Raw genomic sequence first — 27,677 nt, 5'->3', positions numbered from 1 at the left:
GCCTTCTGTGACTTCAGAGGTGTGGTTGGAGCACTTGCTAGTGAAGACTGAGGAAAAAAGTTTGAATACTTCAGCCTTCTCCGTGTCCCAGGTAACCAGGTCTCCTGTCTCATTCTGGAGAGGACCCACATTTTCCCTAGTCTTCCTTTTATCACTCACATACCTATAGAATCTTTTCTTGTTGCCCTTGACATCCCTGGCCAGATTTAATTCTGTCAGGGCTTTAGCTTTCCTAACCTGATCCCTGGCTGCTTGGACAATTTCTCTGTATTGTTCCCAGGCTACCTGTCCTTGTTTCCACCCTGTGTAGGCTTCCTTTCTGTGTCTGAGTTTGTCTGGGAGCTCCTTGTTCATCTGTGCAGGCCTCCTGGTGTTTTTGCCTGACTTCTTCTTTGTTGTGTTACTTTGCTCCTGAGCTTGAAGACTGTGATTCTTGAATATTAACCAACTTTTTTGGCCCCCCTTTCCCTCCAGGGCTCTATCCCATGGTACTCTACCAAGCAGATCCCTGAAGAGGCCAAAGTCTGCTCTCCTGAAGGCCAGGGTAGCGAGCCTGCTGTGTGCCCTCCTAGGTGCCCTAAGGATTTTGAACTCCACCATTTCATGCCCTCTGCAGCCAAGGCTGCCTTTGAGCTTCACATTCCTCACCAGACCCTCCTTGTTGGCTCCTCTATCACTTGGAGAAGGAAGTTATCAATGTATTCCAGGAACCTTCTGGAGTGCTTATGCCCTGCTGTGAACCTCCAACAGATACTGGGGTGATTGAAGTTCCCCATGAGGACCAGGGCTTGTGTACGTGAGGCTGCTCCTCTCTGTCTATAGAGGGCCTCTTCTGCTTGGTCTTCCTGATCAGGTGGCTTATAGCAGACCTCTACTATAATATCATCTGTCCCTGTGCTCCCTTTAATTCTGACCCATAAGCTCTCAGTTGGCTCCTCATCCACCCCAGGTGGGGCTGTATATTGGCTAGCTACGTGGAGTGGAACACAGTAAGGAATATCATAAACACCTTCCTCAGAGGTTCATTCTATGAATTATTGAGCCATCATGTCTTCCAGGATTCTCAGTGAAGCCCACCATAAGGAGCTGTTGAACTTCCAGCAAAGATGATTGTCTGCAAGAGGTATTTTTCAGTAAAATTTTACACTGTCATTGTCTGAAATCAAATATATTACTGAAGGAGTGGCTAACGGAGGGGTTGATTCTGAGTGTAGATTTTGTGTTGACCTGAATTCCAGTTTCATGTATCTATAAACATAAGGGATAGTTCCAATAGAATCAGTGAAATCTTACAGTGGGGCAGTGGGTGTAAAATAATATCCATAAGGCATTCACGATTCCATTCCCATGGACAGCCAACTTGCAGGGAAGATAAAAAAGAGCTTTTTAGAAGGATAAGAATATTACCAATGCAATGAGACAAAAAGAAAAAAGAAAGATTTAGCAATTTTATGTAGAATTAGCACACCAGTATAATGTTTAGTACTAAAATTCTAAAACCTTTATCTGTACTTCTGCAATAGGAACGAAAATATTTTCTCTTCCAAAATGTGATGTCTGATAGAGGCAGCATGTTGTTTAATGTGAGGGACAGCATCCTTTCTGTGTTTGCTGCTGCATGTCTCACCTCCAATATAATAAAATCAGTAAGGAAAATATTTTGTGCTCTTGTAACACTGCTTGCTTAAGTCCTGCAGTAGGTTTCAGGTTACTGCTTACTAGTGTATGCTTTAAATCTATTGCTTTTTTTGTTTCTTGATCCCTTGCATTCCTTTCTAATGGACTGGACTTAAGTGCTCCAGGGACAACTGTCACAGAACCTTTTTGTATATCTACCTATAAAGTTCATGCTTCAAGCTCACACACTGGAAAGAAAACATGAAAAATTAATTTTAAAACTGTGCTATGACTATTAATTCTGGTAGAAAAGAAGGAAATAATCATGGAATAGTGGAGGCTGGAAAGGATACCTAGACATCATCCAGTCCAACACCCCAGTTCAAAGCAGGGCCAACTAGAGTGTGTTGCCAAGAGCCACGTCCACTTGGGTTTTGAATATCTCCAAGGATGGAGACTCCACAGTCTTTCTGGGCAACCTGTGTGAGTATTTAACCACTGTCAGACTAGAAAAGTTTTTTCATAAGTAGAAACAAAATTTCCTGAATTTCAGTTTGTGCTCCTTGTGTTTTGTGCTGTTACTGGGCACCACTGGAAGAGTCTGGCTCTGTCTTCGTTACTCTCCCCACCCCCCACTGGGTATTTACACACATTGCCAGGTTTCCCCCCTTGAACCTTGTCTCTCAGAGGTTTAGCAATTCCATCTCTCTCAGCCTTTCGTAGTATGACAGATGGTCCAATCCCTTAGTCAGCTTTGTGGCCCTTTTTCAGAACTGCTCCAGTAGGTCCGGAACTGAACGTGGGATCCCAGTTTCTCTTACCTGTGCTGAGTAGTAAGGAAGGCTCAATTCCCTCCACCAGCTGACAGTGCTCTTCTAAGGCTACCCAAGATGCTGTTGGCCTCCTTTGCCACAAGGCCTTATTGCTAGGTTATGGGTCAGCTTATGGTCTACCAGGACCCCAGGTCCTTTTCTGAAAAGCTGCTATCCGGCTGCTTGGCCTCCAGTGTGTGCTGGCGCCAGGGATTATTCCTTCCCATGTGCAGGGCATTGCCCTGTATTGACTTCTCTGAGGTTCCTGTTTGCCAGTTTCTCCAGTTTGTTGAGGTCTGTCTCAATGGCAGCACATTCTTCTGGTATATTACACCTTCCAGTATTGTATCATTGGTGTACTCTGCCCTATTGTTCAGATCATTAATGAAGATGTTGAACAGTATTGGCCATGGTATTGACCTATGGAGGGCACTTCTGGTGACTGGTCTCCAGCTGGATTTTGTGCTGCTGATCAAAACCATCTAAGCCCCTTGGAATTCAGACACTTTTCAATACTTCTACTGTTGACATACCTGTTCTATGATTCACCATTTTTTCTGTGACAATGTAATGGGAGAGAGAGCTGAAAGCCTTGCTAAAGTCAAGATAGACAATATCCACTGCTCTCTCCTTATTCTCTGAGTCAGTCACCTCATTGTAGAAGGCTGTCAGGTTGGTTAGTCATGATTCCCTCTTCATAAATCCATGCTGGCCACTCATGGAGGACCTTCTTGTCCTCCATGAGTTTGGAAATGATTTCCAGATTAGTTGCTCCATAACCTTCCCAGGGATTAAGGTAAGACTGACTGGTTTGTAGTTCTCTAGATGTTCTTTCTTGCCACCCTTGAAGACAGGAATGATACTTGCTTGCTTTCAGTCCTTCGAAGGCTCCCTGAATTGCCACAACCCTTTGAAGGTAACAGAGAGCGTCCTTGAAATGTCTCTCAGCACCTGAGACCTCATTGACTGTTGTATGTCTAGTTTGTTTAAGTGTTCCTCGGTGTGTTCCTCTGCTGAAGACAGGTCTTCCTCACTTGACTTCCACTCATTCCTGATCTCACTCTTGTCTTTAGAAGAAGACTCTTGTGTTACATAGTGCTAGTATATAGCAGAAAGTATGAATTGTTAAGGTGCATGAAACGTATACAGTGAAAGCTTGTGGGTATTGGTCAAAATGGATTTAATGAAATAAATCCTAATGAACTCCCAAATAGTGATTTTAATAAGTAAAAAGCTTTGAGTGAAATGTTACAGCTTGTCACATTGTCACAGCTGATGTTAGCTGTAATCTGTCCTGTTTGCATAACTTTCCAAAACTGCTTGGCTTTTGTTTTCTTTGCAACTATTATCTATTTGTAGTTATACCTATGCTAGAAGCTTCTAAAATGGATATCAAAATATACATCCAAATATTTATGGTGGGTTGACCTTGGCTGGCTGGCTGCCAGATGCCCAGCCAGCTGCTCTCTCTACCCCCAACCTCAACAGGACAGAGAGGGGAAATAGGATGGAAGAGCTCATGGGTTCCCTGAGATAAAGACAGGGGAATCACTTGCCAATTACTATCACGGGCAAAAGACTTGACAAAAATTAATGTAGTTTATTTCCAATTAAAACAGATTTGGATAGTGAGAAACAGAAAACCTACAAATTAAACCACCTTAGCTGCAGTCCTTTCTCCCAAGGCTCAATCTCATCATTATTGTACCTTCTCCACCCTAAGTGGTGCAGAGGGAATGGGGGATGCGGTTTGGAGTCAGTCCATAACAGCTCCCTTCTGCTACTCTTTCTTCCTCACACTGTTCCCCTGCTCCAGTATGGGCTGTCCTCATGGGCTGCAGTCCTTCAGGAGAAAATTTGGTGCAGTGTGGGCTCTCCGTCTGTCAGGAAACATCCATCTGCTCCACTGTGGTTCTCTCCATGGGCGGCAGGGTAATCTCTGCCGCAGCACCTAGAGCAGCTCTTCCTCCCCATCCCTCTTCTCTGCCCTTGGTGTTCACAGGGCTGTTTCTTCCTCAGACCTCACTGCTGGGCAGCTTTTTGCCTTTTTAAAGTATATTTACCCATAGGGGCCACCAGCTTGGCTGCTAGGCTCAGCTGTGCCTTGTGGTGGATCTGCTGGAGCTGACTAGAGCTACCTTGGTCCAGCATGGGGCAGCCCCTGCCTCTTCTCCCAGATGCCACCCCTGCAGCCTCTGCTGGCAAACCCTGCCATGTAGAGCCAGTACTACATCTAAAACAAACTCCTTAACTATTTCTGTCACATCTAGACTGTCATTCATTCAAATGAGCATTTATTCCATTTGAGGTGATAGATGTGCAGCAAACCTTCTTATATACAAAGATTAGGTGTTAAGTTTTGTTCTTACTCACACCAGACTGCATCCATGGGTGTCTTAGACATGTCCCACTTACCTCGCTAGATTTAATCTTTAAGTGTGACAGCTTGATTTATTCATAATTTGGCCTTTAATGCATGTGCGGTACCATTCAGTTCCATGGGAGTAATTGTTTAAAAATACATTGAAAAGTGTTTTTTGTTAGTGAATTAGAAAAAATAAATAAAGGAAAAGGACTTTCACGCCAACTGTTATCTACATCATGTAACAGTATCGACAAGAATAAGAACAAGACTTGATTAACAAGGGAGGGAAAGAACACTTAATAAACAGAGTAATTAAAAAAAAAAGATTTCTACTGTGCTGTTGGGGCTGATATTTCTTATTTTCTGTATTTTGTTGTTCTAACACAAAAAATAGAGAAACTGTTAAAATAAAGATGATTGAAAAGGACGTGGCAATATTTGTAATAGTAGATGCAGTAGGGTAGCAAACATAGTGCCTAGGTAAAGGAAAAAAAACTTTTATTCCAGTTGTTAGTATTGCTGAAGAAGTTAGGAAATGCAGCCTTCAAGCATGTCGAACTGGGATTTAATAATACAGTCACTACTCCATAAAAAATTAAAACACTTGGAAATCTTTTCCCAGTGGATCTTACCAGGGTAGGGAAACAGATAATGATGGTCAAAATGACTTTATATGGGAACACCCCTGATTTATTTTTTTTTTTAATGAGAGAAAGATGAGTTCTGTTAGAAATAGTTCATTGTGTTTGATGGTGTCATCACAGTGTCTCTGGGATAACAGTTCTTTGGTCATCAGAGCCCCACTATTGTCTGAAAGCTGTTATTTGATTTGTGTCCACAAAATGAATCTTCTTACTGCAGTGTACCCAGCTGTCTCTTTTGGCCTGCTTCTGGACCTTGGTAATAAGAACAGCCCTCGTGTGAGGGAATTTGATCAATTCCTGTCCACCTGACTACTCTCTTCTCAGGTCCTGGGCCTGTCTCCTGACGTCGTTGCTGGAGAGCATATGAAAACCACTTCTTCTTACGGTGCATCCATATTGTATGGCCACAGTTTAGCCTAAGTCATTGAACTAGAGCATTTCCTTAGCTATGAAAAAATTTGTACATATTGCTTGAAAGGAAAGATTTAGAAAATCTGATACTTTTTCACTTGTGTGCATGATGATGTGTTATTTAACAGCTTTTCACAGTGCATTATTGAACTTAAACAGAAGGAAGCAATAATCTAGAGGACTGTAAATGTTGCTTAGGAATACAGCATTAACAAATGGAGCAGTGGACTACAGGAGAATTCACTCAAGATGTTTAACATTTACGTGTGTTTGCTTGATGTGACTGCTGGAATATACTAGTATGTACTGTAGGGAGAGTGTAACACTTGACAGGAAACATCTGCTTTAACATGCTCCAACATCAACAGGATTGTGGCAGTACGTCTCCAGACTTCAATTCCCTGGCAATATGTACCCTGAGGTTGGTGTTCTTTTTCTCATGGGGAATGCAAAGCCATGTGCCCTGTTCAACAAACCGTTCTTTTTTTCATATCCTTGTATTCTGGTTTATCTGAGGTCTATATCACAGGAAAGGAAGTTAAATACTGAGATGTTAGCTAATGGTCTACAAGATGAGAATCACAAGAGTGAGTAAAAATAGTTTCTGTAGGAATGACGAAGCTGTGTGAGTGTGGAAAATAGCAGTCAAGTTGGTACAGGGAAAGAGGGCTGTTGAGAGAATAGTCCTGTTGTTTGCATTAGTTGATACCTTACTTCTACAGCCAGGTCGTTTCAACAGCATCTGAGTGCTTTGATTACACTTACCCTGAGCAAATCTAAGCACCTTACCACGGGTACCCCGCAAATTTACATCTGTTAGCCCATCTTTTAATGCAACTTTGACACATCAGGGTTCTATCTACTGATTGTCCGTTTACTTTCGGTCAGTTAGAGGCAGGTTTTAAGGGGGCCTGCAGTGACAGTAACTGTTCTGACTTGCTTAAAGAAATGTCTTCAGGCAGTGAGGGATAGAGATGTGATGAGTTCTAAACAAGCTGTGCTGGGTGCAGGAAGGAGGCCGACCCTAGCAGCAAGAAACTCCTTACAATAGAAGGAAATCACAAGGGCATAATGAAGCTTGATGTCAAAGTCAAGCTGTGCACATAAATTGATATAGGTTGGTGAGAAGGTGAAGAAAGAAGGGTGACTGTTCCTCTGCTAGTGGTTCCCAGGTCCTGGTACCAGCAAGGACAGTGCTATTGAAAGTCAATGATCTAACCCCACGTCTCAACCAGCGAGTGCAGACCCAAGAAGCCTTTCTTTCTTCTTGAAGCACTGGACCCTTCCTATATGTTTTTGTTGAGGCGTCTATTGTCCAGTGCATGTTTTTCTGCTGCTGCTTCCTGTAAAGCTTAGTCTTTACTCTGTAAACACTGAAAAAGGTTTTTGGGTTAATTAATGGATGGGGCTTTTTATCACTGTTTAACAAGCAGTAGCAGTTGAAGAAACATAGACCTCTGGCCATGGAGAACAGCACACCACATTCCACTTGTGCTGTTGTGATTATTTACTTGAATTCTTCATTTACAAATCTGGCATGGATTTTTTTGTCTGTCTGTTCTTGTAAATCTGGCTGTTGTGGTTTGATCCCAGCTGGCAACGAAGTACCACACAGCTGCTCACTCCCTCCCTCTGACCCCCCGTGGGCTGGGAAGGAGAATTGGAAAAAGGTAAAACCGGTGGGTTGAGATAAGAACAGGTTAATAATTGAAAGAAAGCAAAATAATATACTACTACTACTACTGCTGCTGCTAGTAATGAAAATGGAGATAACAAAAAGAGAGAGAGAAGTCAAATTCAAGAAAAACAAGTGATGCACAATGCAATTGCTCACTACACGTTGGTTGATGCCCAGCCAGTCCCCAAGGAATGATCAGTGGCTCCCATCCAACTCCCCCAGTTTATATACTGACATGACGTTCTATGGTATGGACTATCCCTTTGGCTACTTTGGGTCAGCTCTCCTGGCTCTGCGTCCTCTTGACTTCTTGTGCACTTGCTCACTGGCAGAGCTGGGGAAACCGAAAAATCCCTGACTTAGGGTAAGCACTGCTCAGCAACAACTAAAACCTCAGTGTGTTACCATCATTATGCTCATACTAAATCAAAAGAACACAGCACTGCACGAGCTACTAAGAAGAAAATTAATTCTAACCCAGCCAAAACCAGGACAGCAGTGTATTCTTCCTTTGCAACTATGTGCTTTTCTTCTATATTGTTTGTCATCTGTTTAATGAAGAAGTTTGTGCCAGAAGCAGGATAGGTGCCGTGCGTATCTTTCTCTACATGGATGTTCTTCATTGTTGAGTTGTTAGGGATTTTTCCAGCATAAAGACTTCTCCAAGTTATAAATACATCCTTCTACATGGTTGATACTGCATTCACTCTGTGACTGTGATTTTTCAAGTTATGTCAGTTGTGACCTCACTCTTTTTATCTTCCTTTGGTGGGATAAGTCAGTCTCACTTTCTCTTATCTGGAATAGGCTTGCTGTGAATTTTTTAAGACACCTCTGTCAAACTGAGTCCATGTCACATAAAAGCAGTTTTTAAATTAGATGGAGCAGAAGGATAAGTTCTATTCTGGAATGCTGCAGAAGTATAACTGCATAAAACTTTCATTAATATAATTTAACGTTTGAAGTGTAATATAAAGTTGTCGAACATTGTGGTGGGAAATTATTCAGATTTGTGACCTTTAAAATACCATTGCCATACTAAAAATAGTCATATATGCCCTCTATATACTTGTATATCTAGTAAAGAATGGCAGTTGTTATGTATCAGCTTTCACATGTTATGCAGCTAAATGTTTAATTTGCACAGATATGTTTGAAAAGATTTGTGGGGAAAAAGCAACTGTAATTACAAGGTATTGATGTCCTTTCATTAGCTGTGCCTTTTAGTTTTATTTCTACAATGTGCTTGTAATCTAGTTGCTATCCTTTCATCCCTGAGTGTTTTTTAAGCGGTGAAGGTGATTTATCATTGCAGCTATTTTCAAGGATATCTTTAAGGAGCTGTCTTCTTGTTCTTTTTATTTTCTTTGATGTTTGGGTTTGGTATGCTTCAATATAGCGTGGTGTATTTGACTGTTGCAAGCCCACTGTATTCTTGGCTGTCTGCTGTACCATTATCCTAGCCTGCACAGATGAAAACATGCTGCTCACTGTGGTCATGGCCAGCCACATTTTGGATGTATGCAGGGTGTTTATTCTTAACGCTTTTCAGGACAGCAGCAATCAGAGTCTCAGATACTTTTTCAGCCAAAGATGAGAATGAACCTCTCTTAATGTATGGCGTACTTTTGAACTTTTCAGGAGAGAATTAGTTGATGCTGCATCTTGTTTGACTGTGTTTCAGTTGCTTGTGAAGAGAAGGACAAAAACCACGTTGGTGTCCTGTGAAATCTCAGTAGAAGGCTCTGTGCTGTCTTCTACGGATGAATGACAAGAGAGGCTAGGCAGTCCTGTTGCTTAGCTCCTGTTACTTGGCACACAACTTAGTTTTTGGGTCAGAGAGGATTCACTGGCCAGTTCTAAGCCTGAAGGCAACTGATCTCTGTTAAGAATGGTAGGCTGCCGAGAAGCCTTACACAATGTACAACTTTTACTGTCATTTGTAGTTAACTGCATTCTGGCCTGTGTGTGGAGTGGCAGGTTATGGCTTCTTAGCCTAAAACGAGCAGGTTCTTTGGTTGTGCAATGTGCAGCTTTCAGGACTGAGTACAGAAAGTTGCATAGAAAGCTATCTTCATTTAAAAGGAAAAGATGAGTTGAAAACGATGCAGTTCTCTCTTTCCAGCTTAAGCTTTGGCTGTAGATGAGGTCAGTTTGTCCACCAAGGTTAAAGAGAGCAAGATTTGGTGTTTGGTGGGACACGAATATATTCTGTAAACTTGACTGACTCTTAAGAAGTATCAGGAAACTGCTTATTTGCAGTTCTCATGATCAGATTTTTTGTCTAGGCTTAATATGCCACATGTGAAAAACTACCTGAGAAGAATAAACTTCTTGCAAAACGTTCTGAGCAGGCCTTGCAGTGTGCAATAGACAGATGTTGGGTAACAAAAGTCCAGTTTTCTTAGTGCTGCATCTGTCATATCTCAAAAAGTATACTATGGATAAACAACAGGAATTTCTAAACTGTCCTGATAAAAAAGTCTAAAAGTGTTTTAATTAAAACAATCTGAGGAAGTTTACGGCAAGTCAGTGACAGAATACTTTGTGACTGCTGAAAGAAAGTTTAAAATAAAGGCCCCCTTTCCTTCAAAGGCTGACACAGCCTTATTTTATGCTTTAATCTAGAAAAGCTCCCACGTGTATTAGCATGTCTGAACATGTTTTGCCTGTGCTGGACAGCACAGCTGGTATCAACCCAAGAGCAACCAACCTCTCCCAGCAGAGGATTTTTTGTAAATGGGTGACCCTCATGGAGAAGGCTTCCTGCTGCTTTCAAAGAGAAGTTTTCTGGCACAGAATTTCAAAACAGTGTGTTTAAAATTCCACTTTTTATGTGTATTAAAATATAATCTTCTGCTATGTTACTTAGATTGTTTAAAATTAAGTAGACAAGAAATTGTTCTTTACATTCTGGGTGTTTTGCAGATCTCTGTAAGACTGTGACTGAACCAGGGTACTTAACATTATCTGAAGAAGTCTGAGAGTCCTCTTAGAACTGACCTTATAAGTCATAGTAACTTGAATTGTCAGATTAATTACGGAGGAGAAGAAACACTGTCTTCTGTTTCCTTTTGTGGGAATTTCTATTTCTATGGCATATTGTAGTTTCTTTTTCCTTTTTTATTTTCTCTGTAAACACTATCATAAAGTTGTGAAACTGCTTGCATCCTTTCACTTCCCAGCCAAGTGTCACAACCACACAGAGCACTTACTAATTCTCACACTCTAAAATCCCCAGAACAGTTTGCAAGAGAGAAAAAGCAGAACTAGTGTAAGGAAGGAAATCTGAATCTAAATGGCATCATTAGGGAGCTACTAGAATAAATCATGAGTAACCAACCTGATTGCCTGGGTGCCAAAACAGTTGAATCCGTTGATGAGGTTAGGGCAGCAGATGTAATTTCCTTCCATTTTAACAAGACTTTTGACACTGTGTCCCACATTTTTCCAACTCATAATTCGGATGGGTGGACAACTAGACAGGTAAAATCTGTTATGGTGGGCAGGCTCAAGGGCCATTAGTTAATGAGCTGGTAAAGAATGGGGTACTGCAGGGGTCTGTTCTGGGACCTGTTCAACATCTTTATAAGTGGTCTGGAGGAAGGGGTAGAGGGCACTCTAACCAAGTTTGCAGATTACACCAAACTGGAGATGTACCTGTCGGTGTGCTGGAGGGCAGAGCTGCCAGTCAGGGAAACCTGGACAGCTGGGAGGAATGGATGGGCAAAGACCTGATGAAATTCACCAAGGACAAACCATGAATCTTGCCCCTAAAAAGGCACATCCCTACAGTAATGCAGGCTGAGGAGCAGATCCGCAGAGGCAGCCCTGAGCTCTGGTGGGCAAGGGCCACTTGTGTGCCCTGGAGTTGGAGAAGGCCAGCAGCACCCTGGGCTGTATGAATAAGAGTGTGGCCCAGAGAGTGAGTGAGGGGTTATTCTCTGCTCAGCACTTGTGAAACCACTTCCAGGTACTGTGTCTAGTTTGGGGATCCCCACTGGAGGGAAAGCATCAGTAAACTGGAGCTAGTTCAGTGTAGGATCACCCAAGACAGATGGAGCCACAAGCACAGGCCCTACAAGAAAAGGCAGGGGAGCTAGGTTTGTTCAGCCTGGAGAAGGATGGCTTTGGTGGGACCTAACAGCACTGCCTGTACCTACAGGGAGGCTGTCAAGCAGATGATGTCAGACATTTCACAACTATGCATGGTGGGAGGACAAGAGGCAGTGATAGTAATTTGAAACAAGGAAGTTGTGCAGTGTCCAACTGCATAAAGCCATAAGCAACCTTGGTTTATCTCATAGCTGGACCCTGCTTTGGTCAGGAGGTTGGAGTAGGGACCTCCCATGGTCACTTCCAATTTGAATTATTATAATGCTGTGGCCCTATGAAGAGACGTTTGCTGGGAATTCCTCATGCTACCAAGACTGCTAAGCCTGCCTGCACTTGTGCAGTCTTGTAGTTACTGTGATTAACAGGAAGGTGATGCATAGAAAGCCTTGATGTTGCTTTAGATTATTTTCTTTTAAACCAAGGAATCATGCAGCTGGAGAAACTTTACTGTTTTTTCCTGATCATTTTCTGAGCTATCTTATTGCCTCTTTGTGAGAGGATGGATGTAGTATTACAGTACTTGGAAGGTGAAGAAGAGGCTGTGGAAGCAATTGGTAACTTCTGATATGTGCCTAAAGCTGTTGTTTCTGTAGTATTCAGACAATTCAGAGTACTGAAACCCTGATTTGAATCGCTGCCGATGTAGAGTTTTGTACCACATGTTGTGGTTACTTTCACATCTGTTTTTCATCTTTGCCATGAGCATGACATGAGCATGTCAAAGCACAGTGCCTTTTAAACCAGCGGAACTACTGTAATAATCCTAAAAAGGTTGATGATTATGGGCCACATGTACTTGTGAGTTAATGGAGGGTCTTCTGTCTGTGCTTAGTTCATAGGATTTTTGCGTTTCCTGTAAAAGAGCACAGATCTTGTCAGTCATTAGTGGTGACATTACTGAGGCTCACCTCAGTAAGTATCTGCAGAAGGATGTAAAGAGAATACCTCTCCCTCTTCTCCAATTAATACATCTCTTATCTTTTCTGGTATGATAAAATTTCCCTGACAGTTTCTATAGAGTAAGAGAACTTGGAAAACACTTCACTCTTGCCTTCATAGACCATATTTATTGCTGGAAAACACACAGGTTTTGCGTGCAGCAGTGACTGTGCAGGGTTCAAGGCTAGAACAGAAGATGTCCCTATTCGAGGCTGGGGAGGTATAGAAGCTTTGAGTGTTAGTTGTTGCTTGTTCAAGCTTTGGTTTTTCTCACACTCCCATAGTTTGCATGCGTTACAGACCCTCCTGACATTTTGTTGTTGCACTAAATACGAAGTTTTTGCCAAATCCTTAATGGGACAAAGTACTGAAATTAATTTGTGTCACTTTGTGCTCAGGTTTGTCTTATATTGGTAGGGAAATTTCCTTTTCCAGGACAGGCTTGCTTTAAACAACCTGAGTCTTTTTCTTTGTTTCTGTTCTTTCCGTGCATTAAGAAAATCCTCCTACCTGCCTTAATCAGGAAGCCCGTAACAGGGCAGTCTGTTAATACAGTGTACTACAGTGTAGCAGTGATAGCTGTTTTTCTGGATGATGATACCAAAAAGCCTGTCTTTGCTCACAGAGCTTTACTAGCCACAGGCCATGCTGTTGGGAATGGAATAGACAAGACATAGGCTATCTAATACAGTCAGATGCAGTCATAAAAAAAGTGTACTGTACCTTTCCTAGAACAAGACATAATCTTTCTGCTGTTCAGCCGTGCAGAATTTGGACGCTAAAATAAGCTCAGAATCTTTAAAGGATTTACATTTTTCATGTAAAAGTTCACTGAAAATGCTAGAAGTCATTATAGCTGATCATCATCCATTTCCTTCACCCTTTGATTTGACAAGGAGGATTTAACTTACTCTATAGACATACGAAGGCAGAAATAGTACTGAAAAGTGATTCTTATGTTGCAGCCAGGAAGGGCATGAATAACCTTAGCGACTACTGCAGTACATCTGGAGAGTATGGCCACATGCTTGCCAGATGGTTGGACTTTTCTTCATTTGTACAATGAACTCTGCAATCAAACCTCAGATTATATGTGTGATTTGTCACTGGAAAGGCTCCCCAGGGAAGTGGTCACAGCACCAAGCCTCTCAGAGTGCAAGGAGCATCTGGGTGACACTCTTAGTCATAGGGTTTGGTTTTAGGTGGTCCTATGAGGAGCAGGGAGTTGGACTCAATGATCCTTATGGCTCCCTTCCAGCTTGAGATATTGTATGATTCTATGATTCTAACTTCGCCTCACAGGGACTCTAAAGCTGTGCCAGCTGGTTTATTATGTGAAAAACAAAATTCTGTTGGGGTATGTTGCTGCCAAAGCACATCTCTCCCTCGTATACTCAGTAATGCTTGTGTTTGCTAGTTGTCTTTAGCAAAGCAGCTTTTGTCTCTTCCTTTATCCTTACTTTTAGCACAGCCGTATCTAGATACTGTATATCTCAGCAGCTGTTTCTAGTAATTCTATTAGAGCTTGTGTGAAGGGGACAATGAAGTTTTTATAAGGCAGGGAGTCACAGGCACTCTGTCCTGAAGGTTATACTTCCTTTGAGAGTTGGCTCTTGAAACATTTCCAAAGAGGGTGTGAAGTTAGGCATTTGGATTTGAGTCTCAAACTGATGACTGAAGCAGCAAGAGACCAGCATTTGCTGTGGAACATGATGAAGATACATACCTGTTAGTATCCCACACACTGAAGAAAACAATCCCACAGCAAGTTACACAGACTGCATCTTGTGCAAAGCTTTCCGATACATTTGTAGCCAAAAGAAATAATTGAAATCAATGCTACTTACTGTATTACTTTTTGTTAGAAGTTTTGAAACTTGTAAGCTTCGATTTCTGAAAATGTACAGTTCAAAGGCAGTGATGACATTTTCATGAACTTGCATATAATATGCGAGGTGTGTGTGTTATTATATTAAAAAGAAGAGAAATTTCCCAGATATATATCTTGTGGCTATAATGCATAAATAGTTTTTTACCCTAGCTGATTTGGCTGAGAGATCAGTGAGAATTTTCATGGTTTCATCACTTATATCAGTTATATCACTTATTTGAGTTTATGAGAAGTATGGGCTTTGTTGTTAATGAAACTCATGAAGATTATGCTGTCCAAGTAGCATTTATTACCACTAAAACAACATCATGAGGTTGTTATAATGTTAAGTGTGGACTAAGCCACAGCCTGTAAATTTTCTTAAAGAATTGCTCTTTTTTGTTTATTTTGTTTGGTGGTATGGATCTTAGGTATGGTACATATAGGACTACAGCACCATGGGAATGTGTGCTCTGTCTGTGTGTGCTCTAGAAGGTATTTATTTCCATCTCTTAACTACCAAAGTTTAGCAATATCTTCCTGGTACTCCAGTAGGTAGCCTAGGCTAAGAGACATCCGTAATCACTGCAATTCGTATTGTGTAAGGGATTTTCAGTGCCTTGACTGTTGTTTGCTCCTTGTTTCTATTTTGTTCAAGTTTTTCACATTTCCTTTTAACTTTCACTGTGTGCTTTCCATCTAGGAAGAGTGAGAGAGGAACCCCATGCTTTGGCTATTTTCTACCACCAGAGCTCAACACTGTGGCTAAATTTGCTTCCCCCCTGCCCAAGACTGACAGAACTCTATCTATGGATGGACTCCCAGGTGGCATGCTAAAGGTGCTACTCCCTATCTCTTTTCCCACAGTAACTCTTACTGTTCTTCTGATGGCCAGACTCACAGCATGCTATCATTCTCCTATAGTATGCGAGACAGCCTCCTTAATACAAATATGCAGGCATTACAGATGGTTTGACTGGCCTGCAGAATCTTTCTGTGATTCCAGAGAGAAATAATACAGATACAATAAATGCCTCTATACACTTACTGCTGGATTGTGTTAGGAAATTAGCTTAGTTGTAGGTCTGTTTGTAAACTGGAGGATTAAGTTCTTCAGCATCTGCTCCTGACTGGCTGATCACTCACTGCTTAGGTAGTTTCCTGGATTATTTTACCTCTGCAATAATCCAAGGTCATATTTTTCTCGGTATCTTTCTTTCCATGTGAAGATTGATTCCTTAGGGAAGACCAGGCATGATATGATCACAAGGATAGCTCCTTTGTGGGGTAGACAGCATTGGTTATCAGTTGGTGCACACTGGTCCACGCCAGCTCTTGATTCTTGAGTCTCCCAGAGTCAAGAGCTAATTCTACACCTCACATAGTCACTTGAATCTTGCTTAGATAGTTCTTCAGAAACACAGGAAGTTGTGGTCTAAGATCATAGAGTCTGTCTGTTCTCAGGAGGACTTCTGTGAGCTGATAGATCTGTAAGATACTTCCTCTTGTTCAAATGGATTGGCTCCCCATCAGGTACATGTAAAGCACTCTTAGATGCTTTTTGTCAAAAACTCTGTACAAACGTGGTTTGTTTTGCTCTTTCTCCCATCATTTAAAAATACTTGAGAGGCCTGATTCATGCTTGATTTTGCAAATTCTAGGATCTCACTGGCATTGTTAGCAGTCTGTAAGCTGCATGCTCCTCATCCATTTTAAATCTGACTTTCCTCCTTTGCAAAAATTGTCTTTGTGGTGAGTATCACTCAGCCAGTGTGATTAGAGAGTGAATTTAGGTTCGTATAACTCACTGGAATGAAGTATTGGTAGAATGTTCTGCTGAGTTTACCATAGTAATACTTACCTGAAGCTTAAACTAACCTATCAGACCCTTCCTTTTCTATCCATACAGCCACCATCAAATGCAGGATAAGTCAAGCTCCACATGTCAGATGTTTTCAGAGCACTTCGTTATTTGTACCAGATAAATCAATTCTTGGTTTCACTGGAAAGAGTTGTGGAAAGCCGGGCAATATCTTTTTGGAAATTCTTCAAATAGATCATTCAGCACATTAAAAGCTTATTACTAATGAATGGATGAGAGTCTTGGCAATGCTTTGGCATGCTAAGAGTATTCCCATACCTGAGATAAAATGGGCAAGGAGTCTACTGAGTTCCTCCTGTGTCTGTTGCTCATGTCCAAATTTAAGGAGAGCTGTTTTGCACGCTCCTTATTTAGCCAGCTATCTTTAGGATCTTTTAAACATCACCCGGTGACTTGGGAGACTGCTGGAAAGTCACCATAAATGAGTTGAATCCATACGGACAGAGGCTCAGAGAAGAATAATAACTTCTAACATTCAGTAACTATTTATTCTAGAAGGTTTTCTTCCCCCATGTGCATCTGACAAACTGGCCTTCCTCCTGCGATCTTTGGAGTCCTTCTCAGCTACAATTTGCTTGTTAGTGATGACTGATAACCTGGTCAAGCTAAGCTGTGTGATGGGCCTTGTGTACAAGGTTAAAGTCATACAAAGGACAGGGTTTTCCTGTTGGTACTTCTGGTTAAAGGCAAAGGAGGGGTCTGCAGGGGCTAGGCAGAAGGAACACATGCAATTTATAGTCTCAGTACAGACAAACATCTCAGCTAGCTTTAGTTAAACTAAAAAATTGTTGGGCTTCTTTATGCTGAGTATCCACAGCATCCTGTTTTTCCATATAGAAGTACACAATGAGGAGAAAGCAGAAGCAAGAGGATGAACACATCCATTTTTGCACTTTGAAATTACTTCTTCCCTCCCTTTAAAACAATAAACTTCCAACTTATCTTTATTTACACAGACCTATCCACCTTGGCATAATTTTTTTTTTCTTCATAAAGAGCAGTATTTCTGTCTGTTAGGTACTTGGATTTGTTGGCAGATTTCTTGGAAACAGGTCTTACAGTATATGTAAATAGTCTTGCTTTATAATGGGTGCTTATACTCAATAAAGCAAAACAGTTGACTTTGGCCTCTTGGCACCAGTTCAGCTAAATACTTAAGCACGCAACTTTTGGATTCATGAGAACCCCCCGGGATTTGAATGGAAATATGAAAGCCTTTTGTAAAGATTTATTTTAAAAAGTGAACGGCGATTATAGAATTTTTGTATTTTTTTTTTCCCACAAAAGTACTATTTTTCCATGACTTCAATGTTTTATCTTTTACCCCATTTTATTATGTACTATCCTTATTACTTTTGGGCACTGATGAGCCCTTGTATAAAACACTTGTTGTCCTGTAAAGGAGACATGAATTTGTGCTGTGACTGAGTCAGCATCCCTTAGCATGAACCTCCTAGGTTGCTTCTCTTCATAAATCTCAGCGTGGGCGGCTTGCTGGAGCAGGTCTGAAAAGACATAAGAAGACATGGAAGTGGAAGGGGTAGGCAGAACTTGGAAGACTGAGTTGTGTGCCCACAGACAGTACTGAAGTTTGAAATCATGTAAAGCTTGTGAACATTCTGAACACTGTGTCAGCAAAGAAAAGTAACAGTGCAGTAATTCAGCAGAGCCTGAATCATGCCTGCTTCACACAGGGCAGTGTTTTTCATGGAAACCTGGACAAGCCTGTATGTCTACATGGTATAATACAGAGCAGGGCAGAGATACTATCTAGAGTCCCACTGCCTTTGTATTTGTGCTAGCAAAACACCAAGCAACTGGGGCAGAGTGCCACACTGTTGGGGGGACTGCTTCCTGCTTAACAGATAGTTTCTTCATCATGAAGTTACAGATCCCTGAATCATGCTCAGTTGCCCAATATGACGTGTTTTACTGTTGATTGCACCTTCAGAGCTGCCTGAGTGTCCAGGTGGATTTAAATCACACTAGTCCTCTCCTCCCACAAAAATGTGGAGTACAGATTCTGTGGACCTGCACCTGAGAAATGCGGCAGACTTGTTCCTGGTCTCCTTGTTTCTTCTCATCCCATCATGTCTGTGTTTTCCCTCACACACAGCAGAAAAGAACACTGGTATAAATACTGTACTTAGCATAAACTCTTGCTCTTAGCAAACTCAGTCCAGATGCAGGCATTTGGGTTGGTAGTCTGGGTTAGTTTTAAACACAGTGGATTCATTCTGACTTGTATCATTCAATGGGAGAGAAAGAAGAGAGAAGTGTTGGCCATGTGAGGCATTCAAAAGGGTAGCATTATTAATAGTTTGGAAACAGAATTTTACACTCAACTAATGCCTAGTAAAAAGTAAATTAAAATAATTTCTAGCAGTTAGATGTGAATTCACATAAGACCTGGTTCCACTACCTGTAATAAGAGCACAAATACTTCTTCTAGAATTAAAGGTTTTTTCATCATGGTTAAATTAATTTTTCTTTTTTAAAAAAGACAGGAAATATTTTTTTCCCCTTGATTTACTGATGTATTTATTACAGGTGAATTCCAATGTTACAAGCAGTTTCAACAAAGTGCTTCTTAGTAGCTCTATTCATAGCAAACACCACTGAGTCAGTATTTATTTAAAATTCATCTTAGTATTAGTGTTGTGCAAAAGTCTAGCATCTAGCAGCTGTATCCATTTCTGATTCTTTTCTGAACATCTACCCCATGCTGAAATATGTCAAAGTGCTGAGATTTTTTTAAAAGCTGACAGAGGAGATTTAGTTGTTTGTTTGTTTGTTTGTTTTTTACTTGGAGACTGCAAAGAATTGTGTTTGTAGGCTGAGCTACAGTGCTTTCATGCTTACAGGACTGTCCGTACCATGGTAGCCTGGCTAAGAAACAGATGTAGGTTTTGGCCAGTTTGCTGTTTGAAGGAGAGGCTGCTGATAAAGTCCATTTTTTCATGGTGAGGTTTCTGTAATGCTGTATTTCCTTGAAAAGAAAGAAAGTTCTTAGTTTCTATACACACAAACTTCAATTAAACTGAATTAAGCTCTTAGCTCTTCAGAGAACTTTCTTCTCCCACGTAATGTCATTGCTAGGACTCTGTGTTGTCATCGAGACTTCAGAGAGGAATTTATCAAAGCTGTACTCAAAGCTAAGCCTTTGTATGAGGTCTCCAGTGCAACTTCTTAAAAGTGATTTAACTTTTCAGAAAAAGATTCTTCTGATTCCTACCTCATAGTACCCACAAACTGGGGATGGTAACAATCTGACTGTGGTAATCCATGTGTAACTTACATGCTATTGATAAATACTGGCAGTGATTTCCTATCTTGAACACTACAACAACCTACTTGCAGCACCTGCAAACACGGGGTGAAAAATTCCAGTTTTGCATGTCATCTCCTTCATGTATTTGTTTAAGATGTGTTTACTGTCCCCGTTCACCAGTGAATTCTGCATCAGTGCCATTCAGAGCAAATTAGGGAGACTAGGCTGAAGTACAGTGTCCGTAAAATGTATCCTTGCACCTCCTGCCCATAGCAGACAGGATTATCATGTTAGTTTTGAAGGCAAAGGCAGACTCAGGAAGGAGCTGTGCTGGCTATTTTGACTTTGACCACTTACTCCCTGAAGAGCAGGGAAGAGACAGAGGCATTTTGCAGCCTCTTCTCAGAGATCTGCAGCAAAGCTGTGCTGCAGCTGTTGCCCTGCTTGCAAACGTACTCAGTTCTGCAGTGCTCCCTTGGCTCTGTAGGTGGCTGTGAAGTCAGGCACTTGAAGTTACTTTTACCCCCTGGGGCTGAATCATGAAGTTGGGACTGGGACACAAATTCATTTACCATTTTTTTGTAAAGTGTCTCAAATAATTTTAAGAGTGCTGTCTTTCTGGTATGTTGCACAAGGTGCTTGTAACATTTGCCTGAGATATTACAGAGTCTGTGTGCAGGAAAACTGGATGGTGTGAAAGACTGAGCTGTGTGTTCACACCATGGCTTATAGGTGGCAAGGAGGGGTGTCAATGACTGCAGGGACCCACTCTGTGCATGTTTGGGAGGCTGAGTTCTCTGATGAGTGTTCTGTCCTTGTGATGATGCAAGCCATTTCAAGTCTGCTCCTGCAGGAGACAGAACAAGTCCAATGAGCTTGAAGGGCCCAAAGGGAGATCCTAAGCCTTACATTTGTTTGGTTTAGATATTTAAAGCCAAGGGGCTGACCTTCCACACCGTGGTTCATGTCCTTGCATTATAGCGGTGATTGTACTGAACAAGAATGTCTTCCATGTAGCTCAGACAAGTTTCTAGTATGTCTGGTTGCTGTGTGTTACAAGCCATGAGCAAAGTGGGTTGTGTTTATAGGACTTTGCCTTTCTGCTGCTATAATTTTTAGCTTTGCTGTTGAAAGATTTCAAGCATAGGGAAAGGCCAATGTGAGATTGAGAGGCATGAGAGGATATTGAAACAGTTGGTACTGCAGTTACGTTGCATGAGTGCCAGGAGGCTCCATTGACAGAAAGGGAATTCAAATTGTCCTGAATATAATCTAACACGGAGATGATTTCTGCAATTAGCAATCCATAACCATCCTTAGAACTATTGTCAGCCGAAGAAATCCACCTGAAGTTATCAGTTTTCAAGACAGGAACTACCCCTGAACACTAGACCTCAATTCAGTGTACCATTAGTCCACCTGCAGAAGCATTTTAGGATTACAAATTTGCAGGGATGGGGAGGAAGCAAAACCAAAAAAGTCAGATGTTTTTAGGTCCTTTATAGCTCAAGTGTCTTCAGCTGCTTTTTGTTTGTCAATTTCTGCTACTATGATCTTTATCGTACGTATTTAACGTACTAGAAAGCAGAAAGAAATTTGTCTACTAACTCCCCCCCTCCAGGTCCTGACAGCCTCTCTGCCAGCTATGGCAGTTTATGTCTTATCTTAGTGATATGTCCTGGTTATCTGTGTTGTGTGCGAAAGCTTAGCATTCCTCTGCTTTTTGCTTAATAAATTAAAGGCTTGGAAGCAGTAACACTGTAATACTTGACCATATAAGGGGGGTGATTTTTGTTTTAGTTCTGCTCCTTGCACAATATGCTGTTGAAGCCTTTTAAGGGAAGGCAGTACAGAGAGAGTGAAAACATCCAGAAGCAGAACATCCATTTCACACTACAGTTGGTGCCAGTGCTGGTGCTGTCATTGCTACTGCTGTGAATTTCTCACAGGCTGTGGGAGTTGCATGGTTGAAAAGGAGAAACAGATGAGACTGAAGGAAAAAGTTAAAAACATTTAGTTCATGGCTCCTGCATCTTGAGTATTAATAAGAAAGAAGAGGGAACTGACCAAAGGTGAACTGAATTAGACTTCCAAAGTTGAGAAAGGAAGTAGCAAAGCATCCACAAGAAGAGATCACAGAAAGAACAAGTGGAAACATCACACAGTGAGAATGGGATAGGGACAGGGTGGCTAAAAAGGCAATGAATATTGTGTCTAATTTTTCAATGAAGTTAAAAAACAATGCTTTGCAAAAGAAATGTGAATGTTGGAGAGGGAATGAGATAACTAATATTTCCAAAAGTACTCCAAAAGAATGAACCCATGAAATTTTAGGTCTGGTTGCAAGAACACTTCAGTAAATCCATCAATTCAGAGACTGTACTGTATGGTTAGAGAATAGCAAAAGTGGGATCTCTAATAAAGGGATGGAAAAATTGATCTAGACAAACGTAAGTCACTTGTTTTGGTCTCAGAAGTGTCCAGTGTTACAAAAAATTTGAAGCATCTCAGGCAGTAAAATATCAGATAAAATACATTTGTCTGCTAAAGTTAGCCTATGTGAAGGCTGTTATTTTCAGCTAGAGAAATTATTTTCTTGATAAATCAGATGCAGATCCTTACTTGAGATATTTTTTTTTCTTTGTGTGAAGAAAGGCTACAGAAGTGGGACAAAAAACTGGTTTTCTTAGTTTCAGTAAAGCTGTAGTCTTGTCTTTAAAGTAAAATACCCTTCAGGCCTTAAATCAAATGAGGCATATATTAGCTGGAGATTAGATAACACAGTCTACTTCAGTGGCTAAGTAGAGTTTTAGAAGACGTAGTGTGAAAACATTTTCTTCTATAGCCAGTAATTCAGAAAAATACCATTACAGAGGTTTGATGTCTTGTGAAATGCTGCTGCCACACAGTACCCATCAATGGCCCATGTCTGTCCCACAAATTCCTTCAGTTCCTGATTGTTAGGGCATGAGAGTGCTTGCCCTTCTGCAGAGTCAGACTCGGTGCTCTCTGAATTACAGCACCTTGTCAACCTGAGTGTTGGCTCCACAAAGAGGAGTAGCATTGAGAAGTATGTGTCCATGGAGCGCCAGTCTGTTTTGAAGCCTGCTCATCCCAGGTGTCTGTGAGCGTCTTTCACATGTGCAGCTGATACCTACAGGTGGTGGAAGACAAGAGACAAGGACATGCACTAGCCGCTTCTTTAGTGATTCTTTCATTAATATCTCTTTCTTCGTCCAGGTTATGACTCCAGGATGGATGTGATGCTACAGTTTACCCTAGCCAGCATTTCACCTACAACGTACAACTCTAGCTAGTCATTTAGAACAGTTTAGGAGGCCTGCCAGAGAAGGGCCCCCAGTGCTGTGACCTTTACCTTTGTGGTGAACAGGTGACATGACTTTGGCAGTATAATGTTGTTTGATTGACTGATCTGTTCTCAGGAGTTATAAAAGTTTCACTGGGCACAAGAAAGTTAGGTTGCTGCAGGCCAATTGTTTTATCTGAACAATGTGTATTCATGAGGATTTTTGTGGCATTGTAGAGAATAGGTTGGAGTAAACTTTCCTCTGACTTTCTTTAGCAGAAGTCAGGGTAATTCTCTGAAGTGAGTCAAAACCACAGTGACTGTGAGATACTTTCAAGGACCACTTTGCTCTAGCAGCCCATCTGTGAAAAAGTCTGTTGTTTCCACTGAAAACTGAAAGAAAGGTATCACAAGGATATTCCCTTAACCCTTTTAAATAAAAGAACGTGTTTTTTTCTGGTGGAAAGTCATCTTTTTATACAGTTTAAGCAGGATAATATTTTTACTGTAATTCCAAGGAGAATCATTCGGGCTATCAGGAGTCCCATACACTCTGTTTTCCTAGTTAGATGACATGCATATGGTTATGAATTATAAGAAAGAAGGTCTGGGGTATTCAGATGTACCGCTGTACAATAAATAGTCCAGTTGCCTGGAGCAGAACAGGTAGGTTTTTCATGTTAGTCTGTTAAGGCTTTCAGTTTTTAGAATTAGCTGTTTGTGGTGGGTTTTTTTCTGACAGGAAGTTTTCAAAAGTTCTGGTCTTCATTATGAAGTTTATTATTATACTCGTTCCTAACTTTATTATGAACTGGCTAGCTCATGCTTTGGTAACTTTGCAGAGTTTAAGAACTGGCTTAACAGTTCTGTGTTGGTACTAAACTCTCCAGTAGTTCTGTTGCCTAGTGGTAAAGTAACTCAGACTACTTTCCATGGTTGCATTGTATGTGTTCTCCTTACGTTTTAATAAAAAGTTGGTGGTCAGTATAGGTAGTGTGGGAGTAGCTCTTCAAAATAAAAACGAGAGTGACATTGTACAGCAGGAGGGTAAATTCAACCTTACAAGAATTTATATTTTTCTTTCAAGTGGCTTCATTATCTCTCCATTTAGAAACAACTGCTCCTGCTTTTTTGAAATTCACAAAATAGGGTTTTAAATAATGTGTGTAATTGTAAAAAGTACAGTTTACTCTTCTTTGGTTGGTTTTTTTTTTCCTTCTCATTAATTAGTATTTCAGCATACTGGGAACATAAATACCCTTAGCTCTGGTATGGGCAAAATAACTAAAGTGATTGTCCTTCAGTTTAGGTCTAAGTGTAAATACTGTTTCCCAGTCCAGCAGGAGCTAATTAGCACAGCACACAGAGAAGAAACTTTGTTGTGTGATCTCATTGATGTAGTGAGCACTTAACAATGAAAGCAAGCAAGATTACTCTTTGAAGTCAGTCCCATTAAATGTCTGAGATGACAAGAACCAGAATGTCCACAGTTTGTTGTATTCCTTCCACATAGTTCATGCTCATGGAACCTATAAACACAGGTATATCAGCTGTGTGGTTAGACATAAATAGAATGTCTTTGCTTTAACTAGACTAGGAAAATGAACCTATTCATATGGCACATTTTTTTCCTGTTTTTATTTTTATTTGCTCTGGAAATATATTCCATCCATCAAGTTGGGCCTTTTGACAGCTAACACCTTCACTCAGAGAACTTGGAGATGAGATATTACCCTTACAGGAGCACTACTGCATCAGTATCTTGATGATGATGCGTTATACATCTATATAAGGATGTGCAAAATTTACTCCGATGAGTGAGACCTCTGCAAGGTACAAACTCTTTACAGCACCACTTCCAAAACTCACTTTCTGAGGGAATTAGTATCCTCTCTGACCAAGAGATCTCATATTATGGTAACCACTTGACTTTCCATTTCTAACTGCCCAAATTTAGGGACTCCAGTGAAAACATACAGAAAGAAAAGAAGCTTAAAAAGCTGTACATCTTTAGACTTGTTTGAACTGTCCTGTGAAGGTACATTGCTGAAAACATCAAAGACTGTTATTAGTGGATCTGTAATTTGTTATTGATAAAAACCTTGACCGTGACTCACAAACAATTGTTCTTGCAGAATTACAAGTTCCAGAAACCCTTACCCTAAGCATTTGTTTGCCTAGCAGAATAAAGTATTTCCATAGTATCTTTCAAGCTTGTCATGAAGTCATATGCTGCATTAGGTAGTGCTGGAAATCTTCAGTCATACATAGAAACTGATTTCCAAATTAGCTACCCTTTTGACTCAGTAGGCACTTCAAAAAAAAAAAAGAACTGGCTACTTTTTAGCAGTGACTGGAAGCTCTGATTTTGTCATTTTGTCTACAAGAAAGCAGTTTGGTAATCATAAAGTGATTGTAGTTACTGTCACACAGTTTTGGTAAATGAAGATACTTTTTTTTTTTTTTTTTTTTTAGTTTCTCTGCACTGAAGTCATACCAGTTATATTTCATTTCTAGAAAAATATAGATGTAGGAGCATTAAAAATCCCTCCCCCTTCCTTCATTTAATCTGTTTTCCCTGGCTTTGAAGATCTAGTAATTTTCCAATTCCAGAATATTAGTTTCCTTCCTCTGAGGATATTTTCCTGTAGTTTGCATTGTTATTTGTTTGATCTGATGCAGCACATTTTTTCTTTTAGCCTGCAGCTTTGAGAATTTTTTTGCACTTTCCTGTAGGAACCCCTCTCATATTTTCTGGGGTTATTCACCTTAAATATCCATAGGTTGCATAAAGGCACATTCTGCATTTATTGAGACTTCCAGTGGCAGTTCTTTCGATCAGTAAAATTGCAATAAAAAATGAATATGCTTGATTTCCAGTGTACTTCTACTTATTTGCTCTTCTTAAGGTCTTAAGAGTCAAGAACAAAAGAATACTACAGAGGCAATCTGCCATATTTCAGTATCAACTTTGTGTATGTTTATATGTGTGTTATGTTTGTTGGTTAGTTTGTTTGTTTGTCCTAGTTTAAAGTAAGCCCAATGTCAACAGAATCAACATCTGTATTTTCAGTGCTAGCCTATTGCATAGAAATCTTTGAAAACCTTTACAGCCCCTCAGAAGCCTTTGGTGTTGGTCAAGATATATCCATCTGAGGCTGTTTGTCCCCAGACTAGAGGAATACAAAAAAGTGAAAGGGAAAGGATTTCCTTCTCCAAAAACAGTACCAGGATATGGGAACATTTCTGCAAGCAGACATATTCCTGCTGTATTGTTAGGCTACCTCAGGATAATTGGTTTTGCTCTTCCAGCATGTGGACCATTGTTTTCTGTTTGATTGTTTTCTACTTTTTGGCAGTACGATCCTGTTCCCAGCCTGTAGTTTCTGTCACACAGAGATTAAATCCTTTTATGTTCTTGCTTTTTGCAGAGCCAGCCAGAAACCTGTTCAGCACTGTATAACCTCCTTTATGCAACAGCATTTCTGAAGGCAAATAATACAGCTAGTGCTGTATAAACACAAGGAGGTATACGCTTGGGTCTACTGCTAAACTAGGGACCTAAAAATCAAGCTTAGGATTAAACATTTTGATTATTTTTTTCCCCCAGGTATCTTTTAACCTCTTTTCAAATAAGTATCAGCAATTCTTAGTTGTATCTCATTTAAAACCCACTCTTATTACATGTAATCTATAAGTACAAAAATTAACACCTAGGCTGAATAAGAAGAGGCTTAGATAGCAGTGGATATTTATTACTTTTAAAAAAATGAATTTGGAGACTTATGACCACGCTGATGAACAATTTAAAGATTTCAGGGAGAATTTAATGGCTGAACTGTAATTTAGGTAAATTTCTGTACCAGGTTTTGAAAGGATCAGTGTTTGCATATGTGGACTGTTCATCCCATCTACCTATGCACCTGCTTTAAAACAGAGTGACAGACCATCTGAAAACAGGTGTGTCTCTGTTGATCATGGAGGTGACTGCTTTCATCTTGACACATAACTTCTAGGTGGGGATTGTGTTAAGCACATTGAATCCCACTTTGACCAATCTGTTTTGCCTGGGCTTGACTGCAGTTAAAATTATGGAAATTGTCTCATGTCAAGTATTCTTCTGTGGGTGTGGAATTTAGAAAATGTTTGTTAGCTGCAATAGTTGCAGCAATTCTAGGGACATCGTAGGTCCTTTTTGGTCAGTCAGATTGCTTGACTGTATCTCAAGTCTTATTTTTCATATTAAAAACCAATTGGCTCTGAAAATCCTAGGCACAAAATGAAAACAAGCAAATATAATTAGAAACAAGAAGAATGGTAATACTCATTCTACATAAATCCCAGCTAGGTAGTACACGCCTTAGAGGATTTGCTTTTTTCTTCTTTCCTGTTTTTTAGTCCAATAAAGGATTTTTTTCGTTATAGTTTATAAAAGCAATAACCAGTTAACAACCTGGGGAAGGGAAAACATACCCAGGTTCTATGGTTGGTTGTTTTGATTCTTGAAAAAAGTGGCAGGTCAGCCAGCTAGTGGGAGGTGCATCAGAGGAGACAGCGAAAGTAAGTTAAGACTCAGGCTGAGACTGGGAAAGCTTTTTTAGATGAGGTGCTGCATCATGGAAACATTACTGTATTGTCTTGGCTTTGAACACATGAACAGAAGTAAAGGTGTCTTTCAAGCATAATTGGTTTTGGCTGCCTGTGTTTTGTAAAGGAACATAGTTCAGCATGATGCTTTAACTTTTACTAAAATATTAGAATAACA

General features: G+C 40.5%; 1 protein-coding gene and 1 long non-coding RNA gene across 2 annotated transcripts in view; both read left to right on the top strand.

The window, feature by feature from the left end:
* PGM5 (phosphoglucomutase 5) overlaps positions 1 to 27,677 on the top strand; it is a 78,343-nt gene that overhangs the window by 24,675 nt on the left and 25,991 nt on the right. The window lies entirely within an intron of this gene.
* Positions 1,678 to 27,408, top strand: LOC308056622. The gene is made up of 2 exons (XR_013924890.1): positions 1,678 to 23,453; positions 23,755 to 27,408. It is a non-coding gene; the product is annotated as an uncharacterized lncRNA (long non-coding RNA).

The sequence above is a fragment of the Falco punctatus genome (genome assembly GCF_963210335.1).
Source record: "Falco punctatus genome assembly, chromosome: Z".
In the NCBI taxonomy this organism is placed as follows: Eukaryota; Metazoa; Chordata; class Aves; order Falconiformes; family Falconidae; genus Falco; species Falco punctatus.
This window is presented reverse-complemented; position numbering and strand designations above follow the sequence as displayed.